Raw genomic sequence first — 20,081 nt, 5'->3', positions numbered from 1 at the left:
ATATTTTTCCAGAGGAACCAGAGATCAAATTACCAACATCTGCTGGATGTTGAAAAAGCAAGAGAATTCCAGAAAAGCATCTGTTTTATGGACTATGCCAAAGACTTTGACAGTACAGATCACGATATACTGTTTAAAATTCTTAAAGAGATGGGAATACCAGACCACCTGACCTGACTCCTGAGAAATCTGCATGCAGGTCAAGAAGTAACAGAACCAGACATGGAACAACACACTGGTTCCAAATCGGGAAAGGGATATGTCAAGGCTGTATATTGTCACCTTGCTCATTTAAATTATATGCAGTGCACATCATGATAAACGCTGGCTTGTATTAAGCACAAGCTGGAATCAAGATTGCCAGGAGAACTATCAATAACCTTAGAAATGCAAATGACACCACCGTTATGGCAGAAAACAAAGAAGAACTAAAGAGCCTCTTGATGAAAGTGAAAGAGGAGAGTGAAAAGTTGGCTTAAAACTCAACATTCATAAAACTGAGATCATTTCATCTGGTCCCATCACTTTATTGCAAATAGATGAGGAAACTGTGGAAACAGTGACAGATTTCATCGTTTCAGGATCCAAAATCACTGCAGATGGTGACTGCAGCCATGAAATTAAAAGACACTTGCTCCTTGGAAGAAAAGTTATGACAAAACTAGACAGCATATTAAAAAGTAGAAGCATTATTTTGCCAACAAAAGTCCATCTAGTCAAAGCTATGATTTTTGCAGTAGTCATGTATCGATGTAAGAGTTGGACTATAAAGAAAGCTGAGGGCCAAAGAATTTATGCTTTTGAACTGTGGTGCTGGAGAAGACTCTTGAGAGTCCCTTGGACTGCAAGGAGATCCAACTAGTCCATCCTAAAGGAAATCACCATTGAATTTTCATTGGAAGAACTGATGCTGATGCTGAAACTCTAATACTTTGGCCACCCAATGCGAAGGAGTGACTCATTAGAAAAGACCCTGATGCTGGGAAAGATTGAAATCGGTAGGAGAAGGAGACAACAGAGGATGATATGATTGGATGGCATCACCAACTCAATGGACATGAGTTTGAGTGGACTCCTGGAGTTGGTGAAGGACAGGGAGGCCTGGTGTGCTGCAGTCCATTGGGTTGCAAAGAGTAGGACATGACTGAGTGACTGAACAGAACTGAATACATTTATAAATATATTGTGTTAGAAATACCCATTTTCAGTGAGAGGGGCAGAAGTTTTATATTCTGCACGTGATAACTAACATTTGGTATAAAGAGTTAGCTCAAGATAAACTCAAAGATAAATATCCTGGCATTTTTACATAATAGCTTCCCTAGGTATCCCACCAGTGCTTTAGAATGTGTCTGCTCTTTCCTTATCAATAGAATTCCCGGTCTATAGTAAGAATCCAATTTCACTTATCTCATGTGTAAATTATAGGCAACTTTGAATCAGTAAGGCACAGGGTTGGGTTTAAATTAAGGAAAGTGAGAGAATGTAAGAGATCATGATATGGTTAGATATTGTGACTGAACTGTAATGGAGTTTACTGCTAAATATCAAAATGTAAAAAAGAGATGGAAAAGAGAGAGAGACATCAAAATTTGCCCATGTGGCTATTTTATGTGATGTATGATGAATAGGCTCAACTGAGAGAAAATTGAAATAGCTCTTGTGATTGTTTTCTCTATAAAAATTTTGAAATTTTGCCATGTAGACTCAGACTTGATACTTCATCACCTGATTTCTCTCACAGAAATCTTGGTATTCCTCTCTGATTTGTTTTATCCTCCTCTCAATAAATGACATCATTATCCAGAAAATTTTTTAAAAGGTCACCATTTACTTCTACCTTTACATCAACTCTCATCAGTCAGTTCAGTCACTCATTCATGTCCGATTCTTTGTGACCCCATGGACGGCAGCATGCCAGGCTTCCCTGTCCATCACCAACTCCTAGAGCCTGCTCAAACCCATGTCCATCAGGTCAGTGATGCCATCCAACCGTCTCATCCTCTGTCGTCTCCTTCTCCTGCCTTCATTCTTTCCCAGCATCAGAATACTCTCCAATGAGCCAGTTCTTCGCATCAAGTGGCCAAAGTACTGGAGTTTCAGCTTCAGCATCAGTCCTTCCAATGAGAATTCAATACTGATTTCCTTTAGGATGGACTGGTTGGATCTCCTTGCAGTCCAAGGGACTCTCAAGAGTCTTCTCTAACACCACAGTTCAAAAGCATCAATTCTTTGTCATTCAGCTTTCTTTATAGTCCAACTCTCATATTCCAATGTCTGTTTTTTAATATGCTGTCTATGTTGGTCATAGCTTTTCTTCCAAGGAGTAAGCGACTTTTAATTTCACAGCTGCAGTCACCATATGCAGTGATTTTGGAGCCCAAGAAAATAGTCTCTCACTGCTCCAATTTTTCCCCATCTATTTGCCATGAAGTGATGGGACCAGATGCCATGATCTTCATTTTTGGAATGTTGAATTTTAAGCCAACTTTTTCAGTCTCCTCTTTCACTTTCACGAAGAAGATCTTTAGTTCCTCTTCACTTTCTGTCATAAGGATGGTGTCATCTGCGTATCTGAGATTATTGATAATTTCTCCTGGCAATCCTAATTCCAGCTTGTGCTTCATTCAGCCTGGCATTTTGCATGATGTACTCTGCACATAAGTTAAATAAGCAGGGTGACAATAGACAGCCTTGACATACTCCTTTCCCCATTTGGAACCAGTCTGTTCCATGTCTGGTTCTGTTACTTCTTGGCCTGCATACACATAGCTAATCCATTACAAATGTCTGTGAGTTCTGCTTCACGTTTCAATATTTTAAAAATTTTTATTTTGTATTTGGATATAGCTGATTAACAATATCATTATGTCTTTAGGTGAACAGTGAAGGAACTCAGCCATACATACATATGTATTGATTTTTTAAATTAGTTTTTATTGAAGTGTAGTTGATTTACAGTGTTGTGTTAGTTTCTACTGTACAGCAAAGTGAATCAGTTACACATACACATATATCCATTTATTTTTAGGTTCTTTTCCCATGTAGTTATTGGTTATTGAGTAGAGTTCCCTGTACTATACAGTGGGTCCTTACTAATCTATACATAGTAATGTGTATATGTTGATCAAGCTCTCCAAATTTACTCCTTCCTGCTGTTCCCCTTGGTAACCATAAGTTTGTCTCTACATCTGTGACTCTATTTCTGTTTTGTAAATAACTTCATTTCCAGCATATTTTTTTTTACATTTCACATATAATTGTAACATTTGCCCTTCTCTGTCTGACTCTATTTTATATCTCAAATATGTTTTCTTTTCTTCATCTCTACCCAAGTCCAGGTTTTCCTTGCCTCACTGGGAGTTTAATATTAGCAGATAACCAGTCTAATATACTCTACTCTTATCAACAATGAAATCATTCTTGTCACAGTATAATAATTTTTTTAAGTAAATTAAAAAAAATCAGCACTCATCAGTCCTCTGACTTAAACCTTCCAATGACCTTCTATTGCAATCTGAATAAAAACATTTTCCAAACTGTAACTTTCAGTGTACTGAATGATGTCATTTCTAATTTTTCCCATTTCTTCTCACACCTCAATCTTAGATGACTGTTTAATTACTTTTTTCTCTTACTTGGATGTAGGCTTTAAGTTCCTAGCAATTGACATATGCTATATAATTATATATGCATTTATATGTAATTTACATATTCATATTTTTAATATATGACAAATGAGAAAATAAATGCATGCAAGTCAGCTCTCTGCCATCTCCATAATTCCTTATGTCAGTAAGGGACTAGCCACAGTGACTTCAAAGGAAGTCTCAAGCCACTTTTCAGCAACAAGCACTTGTTAAGCTTGTTAAGCTAAGTCTCCAACCACAACTTTCCAGGCAAGATTGGACTCTGCTCTGCATTCATTCCAATCTTGTTCTTAGCTTTATTATCATAATTGGCCTAGAATATGACAGAGACTAAGTATAGTTCTTTTATGAGATGAGGCAACAAATCTAAAGAGTAAACTAACATAAAGCTACACACTGTTGAAAAATGGAGATAACACATTGTTGAAAGAATATTTATTTAATCATACCGTAGATATTTACTGAGTATTTTACCAGTTGTCCAGGTTTTGTTGGGCCTGCGCTATATAAAATCGAGAGTGCAGAATTCCTTTAACAAATACAAGGATGACTTTTTCAACTTTCACTAAAGCATGTGACATGTGGATACATGCCTAAGACTTCTCTCCATTGTTTATGTAAATAAAGGGTCTGAAAGTTAAGTGTAATGTCCTTGATGGCAAGTGGTGAGAGCTGTCTGAGAGCTGACAGAACATCATACCAGTTACTGGAGTCAGCTGTGAAAGACATCCCAACTCTGAAAGAGAGAGTCAGCAGTGCATAATTACAATAAATATCACAAATGCTGGGGTCAAGGTAAGCCCAGGGTGCTTGGAAAGCAAAATGGACGACTGCTTGGGGAAGGCTTTATGGAAGAAGTAACATTGTGACAGACGGTTTTAGTTCAGATTTGCCCTTGCCAGGAAAATAACCCTGAGGGGACAGGATGGTGTTAATGAAAGTGAGATACAGCAGTGCAACAGAGATGATAGCCTTTGCAAAAGCACTGAGGTGTAGAAGAGGTTGCTAGACTTGTGAACCATCAATCTAAGGGGGAAACATCAAACACTGATGACAGCAGAGGGCAGATATCCATTAGAAAAAACCTGGTGCCACACTAAGGAGCCTGTTGTCTCCTGAAAGTCACTGAAGATGTTTAAATTGGGAAATAATTGAAAAATCTGTGTCTTGATAGTGTTATTCCTTTGGTAATATAGAAAATCAGTTGAAGTTGGACAAGATTGGTACCAACAGGAATAGATAGTGTGCTGGTTTTGTAACCAGCAAGGAGGAAAATAATAAAGGCTTTCAAATAAGGCGTCTGGAAGATGCCTACTTCCAGTTCATGTTCTTCATTAAAGATGAATCTTTTAAACAATGCAAAATATAATGGGAAATTTAATTTCATTAATAACAGGAACATTAGGAAACTGAGTATCCTGTCTATCTCCAATCTGCTCCTACTGGGCTTCCCTGGAGGCTCAGCAGTAAACTATCCATCTGCAATTCAGAAGCTGCAGAGGAGGCAGGTTCAGTCTTCGGGTCAGGAAGATCCTCTGGAGGGCAAGATAGAAACCCACAGCAGTGTTCTTGATTGGAGAATACAGTGGACAGAGGAACCTGGCAGGCTACTTTCCATAGGGTCGCAAAGAGTCGGACACAACTGAAGCAATTTGGCACACACACTGCTTCTACTGCACCAAATTTAACAATTAAACTTCAGTTTTCTAGTCTAAGGAACGGGAGAAACGACCTAGAAAATCTCTGAAGTTGACTTGCAATTCTAAAATTCTATGGACTGCACAGTTTGTCCCATTTCTATTATAGAGCTGTTATTTATTGCTCTTTTCTGCAAGTTAGGAAAAGAAAATGAGCTCATTAACTTGGAATTAATCCTCCAATTGTGCTGCCTTATATTTAGAATGCCAAGCATTGAGATAGATTTTAACAAATAGTAATTAAAAATCAGTTATCTTCATTGGAAAAGGTTCTTCAAAAGAAGAGTATAATTTAAGTATGCTGCTGCTGCTGCTAAGTCACTTCAGTCGTGTCCGACTCTGTGTGACCCCAATTTAAGTATAGATTCTAAATTAAAGAGTTAACTGTGTTTTCTCTTATGCCATAATAGCAGAAACTGTCTCTCTCTATTTCAACATATCATATATTATTTATCTTAAAATAACATGATAATTAATAATTATGTACAACTAAGCACCTCAGCATTCCATGCTTATAAACTCAGTTTAGGCTGCTTTAAATAATTCTACTAATTAATTCTAAATGCAGTTTTGTTGAAGTGCTCCTATTCTCCACTTGAATTAAAAACCTGGTATCAAGCAAGTGCTTATGCATAATTTACTAAGTATACACATGTCAGTAAGCCATTCAAGCCCCCTAATTAATATATACCCAAAATAATGTGCTTTATTTTACAAATGGAGACACATAGAATGGAATTGCTTGTGTTTGAACATATTTGAGTCCAAAAAAGCAATTTCATATGATTCATCGTGTATGTGAGATATTTCAGAAGAAACTACACTACACCAGGATGAGAAGACGACGACATCAAAGGTAGACAGCTTGCCTAAGATGCTGGACCTGATTCGTATGATCATTTCTAATGTTTTCTTGACTTCTTAGCCCTCTGCATATAAATCAAATGCTTTTCTACCATAGGCCTGATCCTATGCCAGTTTTAGAAATTAATCCAATTGTCGGATTTGTAGACATGTAAAAGCTCATTATGCTTATACAAAAACTCTGTTAGACTTGTGCCATCCTAATGTCCTTAAACCATGGCAACAGTCTGCTTCTAAATTGGAAAATTAAAAACAATAGCTGGAAATCAGAGTCAGGGCTATGAGAAATCCAAGATGGCTGCTTGGCTTTTCCCAGCTCCCTGACAAACCTCATTTTTTATTTGATGGGTTAAAGCCTCCCTGGCTACAGGGCCTCCATAATGAAAAATCACGGAATATTAAGTTTTGTAAATTGTTAAATTAAGTTTCTAGATTTGTTAATGTCTAGTATTTACGAAGACTCACTGCTGAGACAGTTCCTTGTTACATGATACTGCTAAAAGATTTAATTAAGTTATTAAAAAGGACACTCTAGGTTAGTTTCTAAGGCTTATCTCAGTAACCAATCTTCAGATAAAGGTCGGATGCTTCATAATGTGCAACCAGGAGATTAACACCAGACTATAATCATTTAACGAATGAAGTCAGGTGACTTGGTGTATACCAGGCTTTATTTAATGAAAGTTCTTGACTTATAATTCTTATTTTACTAATAACTGCTAGCTATGGCTATATTATTTTCTATGTCACTTGTTTCACTGAGCCTGTGATATAATGCTGAACTGACAGTTCCATATGAGATCAATAATTGTAATAATGTGACTCTGAGTATGGGAAAAAGCAACAAGAGGAAATATTTTCCTGGACCAGGAGGCTAGTAAGACAGTGGTCCAGAGACTTTTGCTACTTGCAAGGCCTGGTCCAATTTTAGCACACTGAGTGGCCCATCACTTCCCTAGACCTGGGAATGAGCTTCCCAGCACCACGGGACACAATGGCCATGAAATGGTGTCACATGGTCAGATATGTGGCTATGAAGGGACCCTGCTGACTGGAAGTTGGTACTTGCCAGGCTGCCTCTACAAAGATTACATCATGACCATTGCAAGCTGCTGACCTTCAACACCCCCTGAAAGAAGTTCAGGGTGAAAATCAGGAATGACGCACTGTGGTCTGGAAAAAAAAAAAAAAAAAAACTGGCAGAACAGGCCTTCAGATGGTTAGATCTTTTCAGAAAAAGGTTTTATGAGTTCCAATTCTTGCATTTTCTCATACCTAGAAAAACACTGACGTCACTAATGGTGAAATCTGCTTTGGCTATTAAATTTTTTTTTTTTTTTTTTTTACAATTAAAAGTCAAAATAGAGTAGCTATGGTTCAGACATCCTGGGAAATAACTATTTCCCAGATAGCCTGAAAAATGATATTATGGGTGTGATTTCAGATTAGATGCTGTGACCTAATGTAGAACTTAATGCTCCTGTAATGCATTTTTGCTTCTGTACTTTGCTTGCTGCTCGTAAAACCAGTTACTCCATTTTAAGATATGGTTGTTTTTAAGTAAAGATTCCTAAAATTGTTTTTGAAAAAATAAAAAAAAAAAAAGTCTTAAGAAAATAAATAAAAATAAAAACCTGGTATCAAGCAAGTGCTTAAGCATAATTTACTAAGTATACACATGTCAGTAAGCCATTCAAGCCCCCTAATTAATATATACCCAAAATAATGTGTTTTATTTTACAAATGGAGACACATAGAATGGAATTGCTTGTGTTTGAACATATTTGAGTCCAAAACAGCAATTTCATATGATTCATCTAATATGTGAGATATTTCATATGGTTTATACTAATATGTGAGAATAATTAAAAATAATTTCTATTTTCAAGAATTTTAATTAATTAAAGACCATTTTGTGGAACATTAATATGTAAAGTACAGGATATAAAACCAAAAACAAAGAAAGCTGCCTGTGAAAAGATCACATTTTCAAATAAACTAGAAGCAAAACCTAAGAAAAAAAACAAAAATTGAAATTGTGGACTTGATTTTAACCTCAGCTGAAGGATCATAAGAACCAGAAGCTCTCTGTTGAGTAGTTCCAAATTATCTTGGAAGAAGAGGGGAAAGCACACATGTCAAGTCTTCTATAGAGGTCACCTGGAACTCCAACTTCAAAGTACATGACTTTGAAGCCGTCGTACTAGAAATACATACTTCACAGGTGGCAGCGATGCCAGATGGAGATGAAGCCTAGTACATTTAGGAAAATAAACTAAAAACTGTTTGGGGAGATTTTTGGTAAATTAAATTAGCAAGAATGTGTGTTAATCACTCAGTTAAGTTCAACTCTTTGTGATTACATGGACTGGAGCTCACCAGGCTCCCCTGTCCATGGAATTCTCAAGGCAAGAATGCTGAAGTGGATTGCCATTCCTTCCTCCAGGGGATCTTCCTGACCCAAGGATCAAACCCAGGTCTCCAGAATTGTAGGTAGATTCTTTACCACCAGCGCCACCAGGGAAGCCCAGAAGATTGTAACTGACATGGTAGGACTGTTTTATTCTAGTAAGATATTGGGGAAAGTACAATAAGATAAGGACTTTAGAGTCGAGTAGATCCTCCTTTTTCATATTTTCTCTGCAATAATGTCCTTGTAAAGAACTGCTTTAAAAATATGAACATTTAGAATTTGGCTGTTCAGTGCTAAGTTTAGAGTGACTTACTTCCCCTCACCGAAAGAATATATTTTCCATGGCACATGTGGGAAAAGATAATTATGACAGAGAAAACTCTGCTACAGACTAGTGTGAGCTAAAGAGAAGCTTTAAAAAGTATGAGGAGAAATAAAATGTTCAATAGATTTACTGTATTAGAACAAAACAAAGTTAGGTAGTAACTTACATCACTTTGAGTTGATCTTGTGGAGAAATTGAGAAGCTCATCATAAATTACGTATCCTCTGAGTAATATATAAAGCCACAAGGAATTTCTGGCAATCAGCAAAAAAAAAAAAAAAGACAAACAGCTCAGTAGGAAATGAATAAAAATGAAAACAAATCAATAAATGTTTACACCCAATAGTAATTAAGAAATGTTAACTAAGATAACATACTACTTTACATTCTTCCCTGGTGGCTCAGATGGTAAAGCATCTGCCTACAATGTGGGAGACCCGGGTTTGATCCCTGGGTCAGGAAGATCCCCTGGAGAAGGAGATGGCAACCCACTCCTGTACTCTTGCCTGGAAAATCCCATGGACAGAGGAGCCTGGTAGGCTACAGTCCATGGGGTCGGAAAGAGTTGACTGAGTGACTTCACTTTCACTTACATTCTTCAGATTGAAAAATAATTCAGGTAACATCAAGAGCTTGTAATGATATAGGAAAACTGGAACTCTCATGGGCTGAGAAAATGGGAGAACAAACTATTGCAGTTACTCAAGAGAGAAATAAAAATATTTACTGAAATTCAGTATGTGTATACAGTGTGAACTAAGACCTGTGAACCTATGATCAATTCCAGTCCTGGATATAGAAGCAGAGATACACCACAAAACATACTTAGGAACTGTCCAAGGAACCGTTAGTGAAGGAAAAGCAATCTCATTTTCCATTATTATGAAATGGAGATAAGAATATGGTGGAAGTTTAAACTACTATGCAACAGTCAGAAGGACTGAATGAGATGTTTCTAGAGCTCCAAAATTACTCTTAAAAACAGTAAGAAAGAGGATGAGGTTTATAAAGTAATGTCATAACTTATTTTTATTTATTTCTAATTTTTGATAAAACATAGTACACATATAATAAACAGTCAATCCTAAAGGAAATTAGTCCCTAATATTTATTGGAAGGATAGATGGTGAAGCCGAAGCTCCAATACCTTGGCTACCTGATGTGAAGAACTGATTCTTGGAAAATATACTGATGCTGGGAAACATTAAAGGTGGGAGGAGAAGGAGATGACAGAGAATGAGATGGTTGAATGGAATCACCAATGCGATGGATATGAGTTTGAACAAGCTCTGGAAGTTGGGAACCCTGGGGTACTGTAGTCCATGGGGTCGCAAAGAGTCAGACACTTCTGAGCAACCGAACTGAATTGAACACGCATAATAAAATATTAGTTCTTAGTGTATAACATTGGAGAAGCAAATGGCAACCCATTCCAGTACTCTTGCCTGGAGAATTCCATGGACAGAGGAGCCCGGCAGTCCATGGGATTGCAAAGAGTCAGACACTACTGTGCGACTAACTTTCACTTTCAGTGTACAACATGGGTTTCCCAGATGGATTAGTGGTAAATAATCCACCTGCCAGTGCAGAAGCAAGGTGTAGATATGACCCCTGGGTCAAGAAGATATCCTGGAGGAGGAAATGGCAGCCCACTCCAATATTCTTGCCTGGAGAATTTCATAGACAGAGGGGCCTGACAGGCTACAGTCCAGAGGTGTCACAAAGAGTCACACACAACTGAGCAACTGAACACACACACATGTACAACATTTCTATATATTGCAAATTGATTACCACATAAAACTAATAACCATCTGTCACCATAGAAGGTGATTGCAATCTTTTTAATTTTTATTTTGTTTTGAGGTATAGCTGATTAACAAACAATGCTGTGATAATTTCAGGTGAACATCAAAGGGAGTTAGCCATAGATATGTATGTTTTCATTCTCCCTCAAACTCCCCTCCCATGCAGGCTACCACATAACACTGAGCAGAGTTCCATGGGCTATACAGTAGGTCCTTGCTGGTTTTGCATTTTAAAGATAGCAGTGTGTACACATCCGTCCCAAACTCCCTAACTATCCCTATCATCCTTCACTATGGCAGCAGTAAGTTTGTTTGTTCTCTAAGACTATGAGTCTCTCAGTTTGCTAAGTTCATTTGTATCATTTCTTTTTAGATTCCCCATATAGGGGATGTCATACAATATTCCTTCTTCTCTGACTTACTTCACTCAGCACGACAATTTCTAGGTTCATCCATGTAGCTGCAAATTACATTAATTCAGTATTTTTAATGGCTGAGTAACATTCAATTCAGTTCAGTTTAGTTCAGTCGCTCAGTCGTCTCCGACTCTTTGAGACCCCATGAATCACAGCACACCAGGCCTCCCTGTCCATCACCAACTCCCGGAGTTCACTCAAACTCCTGTCCATAGAGTCGGTGATGCCATCCAGCCATCTTATTCTCCCTCGTCCCCTTCTCCTCCCGCCCCCAACCTTTCCCAGCATCACAGTCTTTTCCAGTGAGTCAACTCGTCGCATGAGGTGGCCAAAGTATTGCAGTTTCAGCTTTAGCATCAGTCCTTCCAATGAACACATTGTATATATTCTAACACATCATCTTTATCAATTCCTCTGTTGATAGACATTTAGGTGGCCGTGGCTATTTTAAACAGTGCTGCAATGAACATTGGGATGAATGTATACTTTTTGATAATATTTTTCTCTGGATATATGCCCAGGAGTGGGAGAGTAGGGTTATATGGTAACTCCGTTTATAGCTTTTTTTTTTTTTTAACTTGTTATTTAATTGCAAAAAATTGGTTTTACAATGCTGTGTTGGTTTCTGCCATAAACAATGTAAATCAGTCATAATTATGCACTTATCACCTACCTCTTGAACCTTCCTCTAATCCCCACGTCACACCACTCTGGGTCATCTCAGAGCACCAAGTGGGACTTCTTATGTTATATAGCAACTTCTGAGCAGCTGTCTGTTTTACATTTGGTAGAGTATACATGTTGATGCTACTTTGTCTGTATGTACCACTCCTTCCTTCCTCCACTGTGTCCACGAGTCCATTCTCTAGATTTATGTCCCCATTGCTTCCCAGAAATCAGGTTCATCAATGCCATTTTTCTAGATTTCATTTTGCTATTGTTCTTCAGTTGTTGTGTCTGACTCTTTGCGACCACATTGACTGCAGCACACCAGGCTCTCCTGCCCTTGACTATATCCCCAGGTCTGTTCAAATTTATCCATTGAGTTGGTGATGCTATTTAACCATCTCATCCTCTTCTTTCCATTCTCCTCCTGCCTTTAATCTTTCCCAGCATCAGGGTCTTACAATGAGTTGACTCTTTGCATCAGGTGGCCAACGTATTGGAACAGCTTCAGCATCAGTCCTTCCAATGAATAGGCAGGGTTGATTTCCTTTAGGATTGACTGCTTCGATCTCCATGCTGTCCATGGAACTCTCAAGAGTCTTCTCTAGCACCACAATTCAAAAACATCTCTTCTTCAGCACTCAGCCTTGTTTATGTTCTGACTCTCACATCTGCACATGACTACTAGAAAAACCACAGCTTAGACTATATGGCTTTTGTTGGCAAAGTGATGTCTCTGCTTTTTAGTAAACTATCTAGGCTTGTCATAGCTTTGCTTTCAAGAAACAAGCATCTTTTAATTTCATGGCTATAGTCACCATCCCCAGTGATTTTAGAGCCCAAGAAAATAAAATCTGTCCACTGCTTCCATTTTTTCCCCTTCTATTTGCCACGAAGTAATGGGACAGGATGCCATGATCTTATTTTTTTGAAAGTTGAATTTTAAGCCAGATTTTCACTATGCTCTTTCACCATCTTCAGGAGGTTCTTTAGTTCCTCTTTACTTTCTGCCACTAGAGAGGTATCATCTGCATATTTGGAATTGTCGATATTTCTCCCAGCAATCTCAATTCCAGCTTGTGATTCATCAAGTCTGCCATTTTGAATGATGTACTCTGCATATAAGTTAAATAAATAGGATGACAATATACAGCCTTATCACACTCTTTTCCCAATTTCAAACCAATCCATTGTTCCTTGTACAGTTGTAACCATTCCTTCATGACCTGCATGGAGGTTTCTCAGGAGGCAATGGAGATGATCTGTTATTCCATCTCTTTAGAAATTTTTCACAATTTGTTGTGATCCACAGAGTCAAAGGCTTTGGCATAGTCAATGAAGCAGAAGTAGATGTTTTTCTGGAATTCCTTTGCTTTCTCTATGATCCAAGATTGTTGGCGATTTGATCTCTGGTTCCTCTGCCTTTTCTAATCCCAGCTTGTACATCTAGAAGTTTTCTGTTCATATACTACTAGAAAGATTTTGAACATTGCCTTGTTAGCATGTGAAATAAGCACAATGTTTAGTACTTTGAACATTCTTTGGCACTCCTCTTCTTTGTAATTACAATGGAAAACATCTTTTCCAGTCTGTGGCTACTGCTGAATTTTTAAAATTGGCTAACATACTGAGTGTAGCAGTTTGATAGCATCATCATTTAGAATTTTAAATAGTTCGGTTGGAATTCCATCACCTCCACTACCTTTGTTCATAGTAATGCTTCCTATGGCCCACTTGACTTCACACTCCAGGATGTCTGCCTCTAGGTGGGTGACTCCACCATCATTGCTATCAGTTTAGTTTAGTCGCCCAATAACTTCCGAGTCTAAGAGAATTCCAAAAAAAACATCTATTTCTGCTTTATTGAATGTGCCAAAGCCTTTGACTGTGTGGATCACAATAAACTGTGGAAAATTCTGAAAGGGTTGGAAATACCAGACCATCTGACCTGCCTCTTTAGAAACGTGTATGCAGGTCAGGAAGCAACAGTTAGAACTGGACCTGGAACAACAGACTGGTCCCAAATAGGAAAAAGAGTACGTCAAGGCTGTATATTGTCACCCTGCTTATTTAACTTATATGCAGAGTACATCATGAGGAATGCTGGGCTGGAGGAAGCACAAGCTGGAATCAAGATTGCCGGGAGAAATATCAATAACCTCAGATATGCAGATGACACCACCCTTATGGCAGAAAGTGAAGAGGAACTAAAGAGCCTCTTGATGAAAGTGAAAAAGGAGAGTGAAAAAAAAATGGCTTAAAGATCAACATTCAGAAAACTAAGATCATGGCATATGGTCCCATCACTTCATGGCAAATAGATGGGGAAACAGTGGAAACAGTGGCTGGCTTTATTTTTCTGGGCTTCAAAATCACAGCAGATGGTGATTGCAGCCATGAAATTAAAAAACGCTTACTCCTTGGAAGGAATGTTATGACCAACCTAGACAGCATATTAAAAAGCAGATATATTACTTTGTCAACAAAGGTCCATCTAGTCAAGGCTATGGTTTTTCCAGTGGTCATGTATGGATGTGAGAGTTGTACTATAAAGAAAGCTGAATGCTGAAGAATTGACGGCTTTGAACTGTGGTGTTGGAGAAGACTTCAGAGTCCCTTGGACTGCAAGGAGGTCCAACCAGTCAATCTCAAAGGAGATAAGTCCTGGGTGTTCATTGGAAGGACTGATGTTGAAGCTGAAACCCCAATACTTTGGCCACCTGATGTGAAGAGCTGACTCATTTGAAAAGACCCTAATGCTGGAAAGATTGAGGGCAGGAGGAGAAGGGGACGACAGAGGATGACATGGTTGGATAGCATCACCGACTCAATGGACATGAGTTTGGGTGGACTCCGGGAGTTGGTAATGGACAGGGAGGCCTGGTGTGCTGCAAAGATTCAGACACGACTGAGCGACTGAACTGAACTGAACTGAATGTCCGAGTCTTTGTGACTCCATGGACTGCAGCACACCAGGCTTCCCTGGCCATCACCAACTCCCAGAGCTTGCTCAACCTCATGCCCACTTAGTCAGTGATGCCATCCAACCATCTCATCCTCTGTCATCCCCTTCTCCTCCTGCCTTCAATCTTTTCTAGCATCAGTGTCTTTTCCACAGAGTCAGTTCTTTGCTGGAGAAGGCAATGGCAAGCCACTCCAGTACTCTTGCCTAGAAAATCCCATGGATGGAGGAGCCTGGTAGGCTGCAGTCCGTGGGGTCGCTAAGGGTCGGACACGACTGAGCGACTTCACTTTCACTTTTCACCTTCACACATTGGAGAAGGAAATGACAACCCACTCCAGTGTTCTTGCCTGGAGAACCCCAGGGAAGGGGGAGCCCGGTGGGCTTCCGTCTATGGGGTCACACAGAGTCAGACACGACTGAAGTGACTTAGCAGCAGCAGCAGTTCTTTGCATCAGGTGACCATAGTATTTGAGCTTCAACTTCAGCATCTGTCCTTCCAATGAATGTTCAGAACTGATTTCCTTTAGGATTGACTAGTTGATCATTGCTTTATGGGTCATTAAAGCCATTTTCTATAGTTCTTTGTGTATTCTTAATCTCTTCTGCTTCTGTTGGGTCTGCTAGATTCCATATATATGCATTAATATATATTTTTTTTCTTTTTCTTACTTCACTTTGTAAAACAGGTTCTAGATTCATCCGCCTCACTAGAATTGACTCAAATTTGTTCTTTTATATGGCTGAGTAATATTCCATTGTATGTATGTACCACAACGTCTTTATTCATTCTTCTGTCAATGGCCATTTATGTTTCTTCCATGTCCTAGATATTGTAATAGTATTGCTATGAACCTTTGGGTACCTATGACTTTTTCAATTAATGTTTTCTCAGGATATATGCCTAGTAAAGGGATTGCTGGGTAATATGGTAGTTTTACTCCTAGTTTTTTTTGTGTGTGGTTTTCTTTTTTTTTTTTAGGTTTTATTTTTATGTTTTTAATTTATTTATTTTAATTGGAGGCTAATTACTTTACATTATTGTATTGGTTTTGTCATATATTGACATGAATCTACTCCTAGATTTTTTAAGGATTCGCCATACTATTCTCCATAGTGTCTTTTCAATTTACATTCCCACCTACAGTGGAAGAGTGTTCCCTTCTCCCCACATCTTCTCAAGAATTTATTGGTTATGGGTTTTTTGATGATTGCCATTCTGGCTGTTGTGAGGTGGCATGTCATTTTAGTTTTGATTTGCATTTATCTAATAATTAGTCATAGTTCATGAGCCTATTGCCCATCTGTATGTCTTTTTTTTTTTTTTAAGGAATGCCTATTTAAGTCTTCTGTCCATTTTTTGATTGGTTTTTTGTTTTGATGCTGTTAAGCATCATGAGCTGTTCATAAATTTTTGAGCTTAATCCTTTGTTGGTTACACTATTTGAAAATATTTCCTCCCAAACTTGCATTGTCTATTGTTTCATTTATTGTTTCCTCTGCTGTACAAAAGTTTATTTCTTAAGTTGTTCCTGTTCATTTTTGTCCTTTTGCCTCATTATAATAGAAGACGGATTGAAAATTATATTGCTGTGATTTATGTCAGAGAATGTCCAGCCTATATTTTCCTGTAGGAATTTTACAGTTTCCAGTCTTACTTCTAGATGTTAATTATTTTTGTGCTGATTTTGTGTATATGTTAAAGAATGATCTAATTTCATTTTTTTACATGTAGCTGTCCAACTTTCCCAGTGCCATTTGTTAAAGGAACTTCCTTTCCAACATTGGGTAGTCTTGCCTCCTTTGTCCTAGATGAGCTTTCCGTAGGAGCATGGGTTTATTTCTGGGTTTTCTATCCTGTTCCGTTGAACCATAATTCTATTTTTAGTTCCATACTGTTTTGATGACAGTAGTTTCGTAGTATAGTCTGAATCAGGGAGTCTGATTCCTCCAGGTCCTTTGTTTTTGCTGAAGATTGCTTTGGCTATTCTGGTCTTTTGTGTCTCCATAAAAATTTGGGGATTTTTTTTTTGTTGTTGTTGTTCTAGTTCTGCGAAAAATTCCATTGGCAACTTGATAGGGAATGTGTTGAATCTGTAGATCAACTTGGCTAGTATAGTCATTTTGAACATATTGATTCCACCAATCCATAAACATACTGTATGTTTCCATCTGTTTGTATCTTCCTCAATTTCTTTCATCAGTGTCTTATAGCCTTTGAAGTCTTTTATTTCCTTCAGTTCAGTTCAGTCGCTCAGTCGTGTCCGACTCTTTGCGATGCCATGAATCACAGCACACCAGGCCTCCCTGTCCATCACCAACTCCCGGAGTTCACTCAAACTCATGTCCATCGAGTCGGTGATGCCATACAGCCACCTCATTCTCTGTCTTCCCCGTCTCCTCCTACCCCCAATCGCTCCCAGCATCAGAGTCTTTTCCAGTGAGTCAACTCGTCACATGAGGTGGCCAAAGTATTGGAGCTTCACCTTAGCATCATTCCTTCCAATGAACACCCAGGATTGATCTCCTTTAGAATGGACTGGTTGAATCTCCTTGGAGTACAAGGGACTCTCAAGAGTCTTCTACAGCACCACAGTTCAAAAGCATCAATTTCTCGGCGATCAGCTTTCTTCACAGTCCAACTCTCACATCCATACATGACCACGGGAAAAACCATAGCCTTGACTTGAAAAACCATAGACGGACCTTGGTTGGCAAAGTAATGTCTCTGCTTTTTAATATACTATCTAGGTTGGTCATAACTTTCCTTCCAAGGAGTAAGCGTCTTTTAATTTCCTGGCTGCAATCAGCATCTGCAGTGCTATTGGAGCCCAAAAAATAAAATCTAACACTGTCTCCATTGTTTTTCCATCTATTTCCCATGAAGTGATGGGTCCAGATGCTATGAACTTTGTTTTCTGAATGTTGAGCTTCAAGCCAACCTTTTCACTCTCCTCTTTCACTTTCCTCAAGAGGCCTTTGAGTTCCTCTTCACTTTCTGCCATAAGGGTGGTGTCATCTGCATATCTGAGGTTATTGATATTTCTCCCGGCAATCTTGATTCCAGCTTGTGCTTCTTTCAGCCCAGCGTTCCTCATGATGTACTCTGCATATAAGTTAAATAAGCAGGGTGACAATATACAACCTTGACATACTCCTTTTCCTATTTGGAACCAGCCTATTGTTCCACGTTCAGTTCTGACTGTTACTTCCTGACCTGCATACAGGTTTCTCAAGAAGCAGGGCAGGTGGTCTGGTATTCCCATCTCTTTCAGAATTGTCCGGAGTTTATTGTGATCCACACAGTCAAAGGCTTTGGCACAGCCAATGAAGCAGAAATAGATGTTTTTCTGTAACTCTCTTGCTTTCTCCATGATCCAGCGGATGTTGGCAATTTGATCTCTGGTGCCTCTGAATTATCTAAAACCTGCTTGAACATCTGGAAGTTCACGGGTCACATATTGCTGAGGCCTGGCTTGGAGAATTTTGAGCATGACTTTACTAGTGTGTGAGGTAAGTGCAATTGTGTGGTAGTTTGAGCATTCTTTGGCATTCCCTTTCTTTGGGATTGGAATGAAGACTAACCTTTTCCAGTCCTGTGGCCACTGCTGAGTTTTCCAAATTTTCTGGCATATTGAGTGCAGGACTTTCACAGTATCATCTTTCAGGGTTTGAAATAGCTCAATTAGAATTCCATCACCTCTACTAGCTTTGTTCGTCGTGATGCTCTCTAAGGCCCACTTGACTTCACATTCCAAGATGTCTGGTTCCAGGTGAGTGATCATGCCATCGTGATTATCTTCGTCGTGAAGATCTTTTTTGTACAGTTCTTCTGTGTATTCTTGCCATCTCTTCTTAATATCTTCTGCTTCTCTTAGGTCCATACCATTTCTGTCCTTTATCGGGCCCATCTTTGCATGAAATATTCCCTTGGTATCTCTAATTTTCTTGAAAAGATCTCTTGTTTTTCCTATTCTGTTGTTTTCCTCTATTTCTTTGCACTGATAGCTCAGGAAGGCTTTCTTATCTCTCCTTGCTATTCTTTGGAACTCTGCATTCAGATGCTTATATCTTTCCTTTTCTCCTTTTCTTTTATCTTCTCTTCTTTTCACATCTATTTGTAAGGCCTCCTCAGATAGCCATTTTGTCTTTTTGCATTTCTCTTCCATGGGGATGGTCTTGGTCCCTGTCTCCTGTACAATGTCAAGAACCTCTGTCCAGAGTTCATCAGGTACTCTATCTATCATATCTAGTCCCTTAAATCTATTTCTTACTGCCAGTGTATAATCATAAGGGATTTGATTTAGGTCATATCTGAATGGTCTAGTGGTTTTCCCTACTTTCTTCAATTTAAGTCTGAATTTGGCAATAAGGAGTTTATGATCTGAGCCACAGTCAGTTCCTGGTCTTGTTTTTGCTGACTGTATAGAGCTTTTCCATCTTTGGCTGCAAAGAATATAATCAATCTGATTTCAGTGTTGACCACCTGGTGATGTCCATGTGTAGAGTCTTCTCTTGTGTTGTTGGAAGAGGGTGTTTGCTATGACCAGTGCGTTTTCTTGGCAAAACTCTATTCGCCTTTGCCCTGCTTCATTCCGTGCTCCAAGGACAAATTTGCCTGTTACTCCAGGTGTTTCTTGACTTCCTACTTTTGCATTCCAGTCCCCTATAATGAAAAGGACATCTTTTTTGGGTGTTAGTTCTAAAAGGTCTTGTAGACCTTCATAGAACCGTTCAAATTTGGCTTCTTCAGCTTTACTGTTTGGGGCACAGACTTGGATTACTGTAATATTGAATGGTTTGCCTTGGAAATGAACAGAGATCATTCTGTCGTTTTTAAGATTGCATCCAAGTAGTGCATTTCAGACTCTTTTGTTGACCAAGATGGTTTCTCCATTTCTTCTAAGGGATTAATGCCCAAAGTAATGGATATAAAGGTCATCTGAGTTAAATTCACCCATGCCAGTCCATTTTAGTTCACTGATTCCTAGAATGTTGACGTTCACTCTTGTCATCTCCTGTTTGACCGCTTCCAATTTGCCTTGATTCATGGACCTAACATTCCAGGTTCCTATGCAATATTGCTCTTTACAGCATCGGACCTTGCTTCTATCACCAGCACATCCACAACTGGGTATTGGTTTTGCTTTGGCTCCATCCCTTCATTCTTTCTGAAGTTATTTCTCCAGTGATCTCCAGTAACATACTGGGCAATTACAGACCTGCGGAATTCCTCATTCAGTATCCTATCATTTTACCTTTTGATACTGTTCATGGGGT

This window comes from Moschus berezovskii, chromosome 13 (assembly GCF_049115385.1).
Source record: "Moschus berezovskii isolate FMDL1 chromosome 13, NW_MosBer_1.0, whole genome shotgun sequence".
In the NCBI taxonomy this organism is placed as follows: domain Eukaryota; kingdom Metazoa; phylum Chordata; class Mammalia; order Artiodactyla; family Moschidae; genus Moschus; species Moschus berezovskii.
This window is presented reverse-complemented; position numbering follows the sequence as displayed.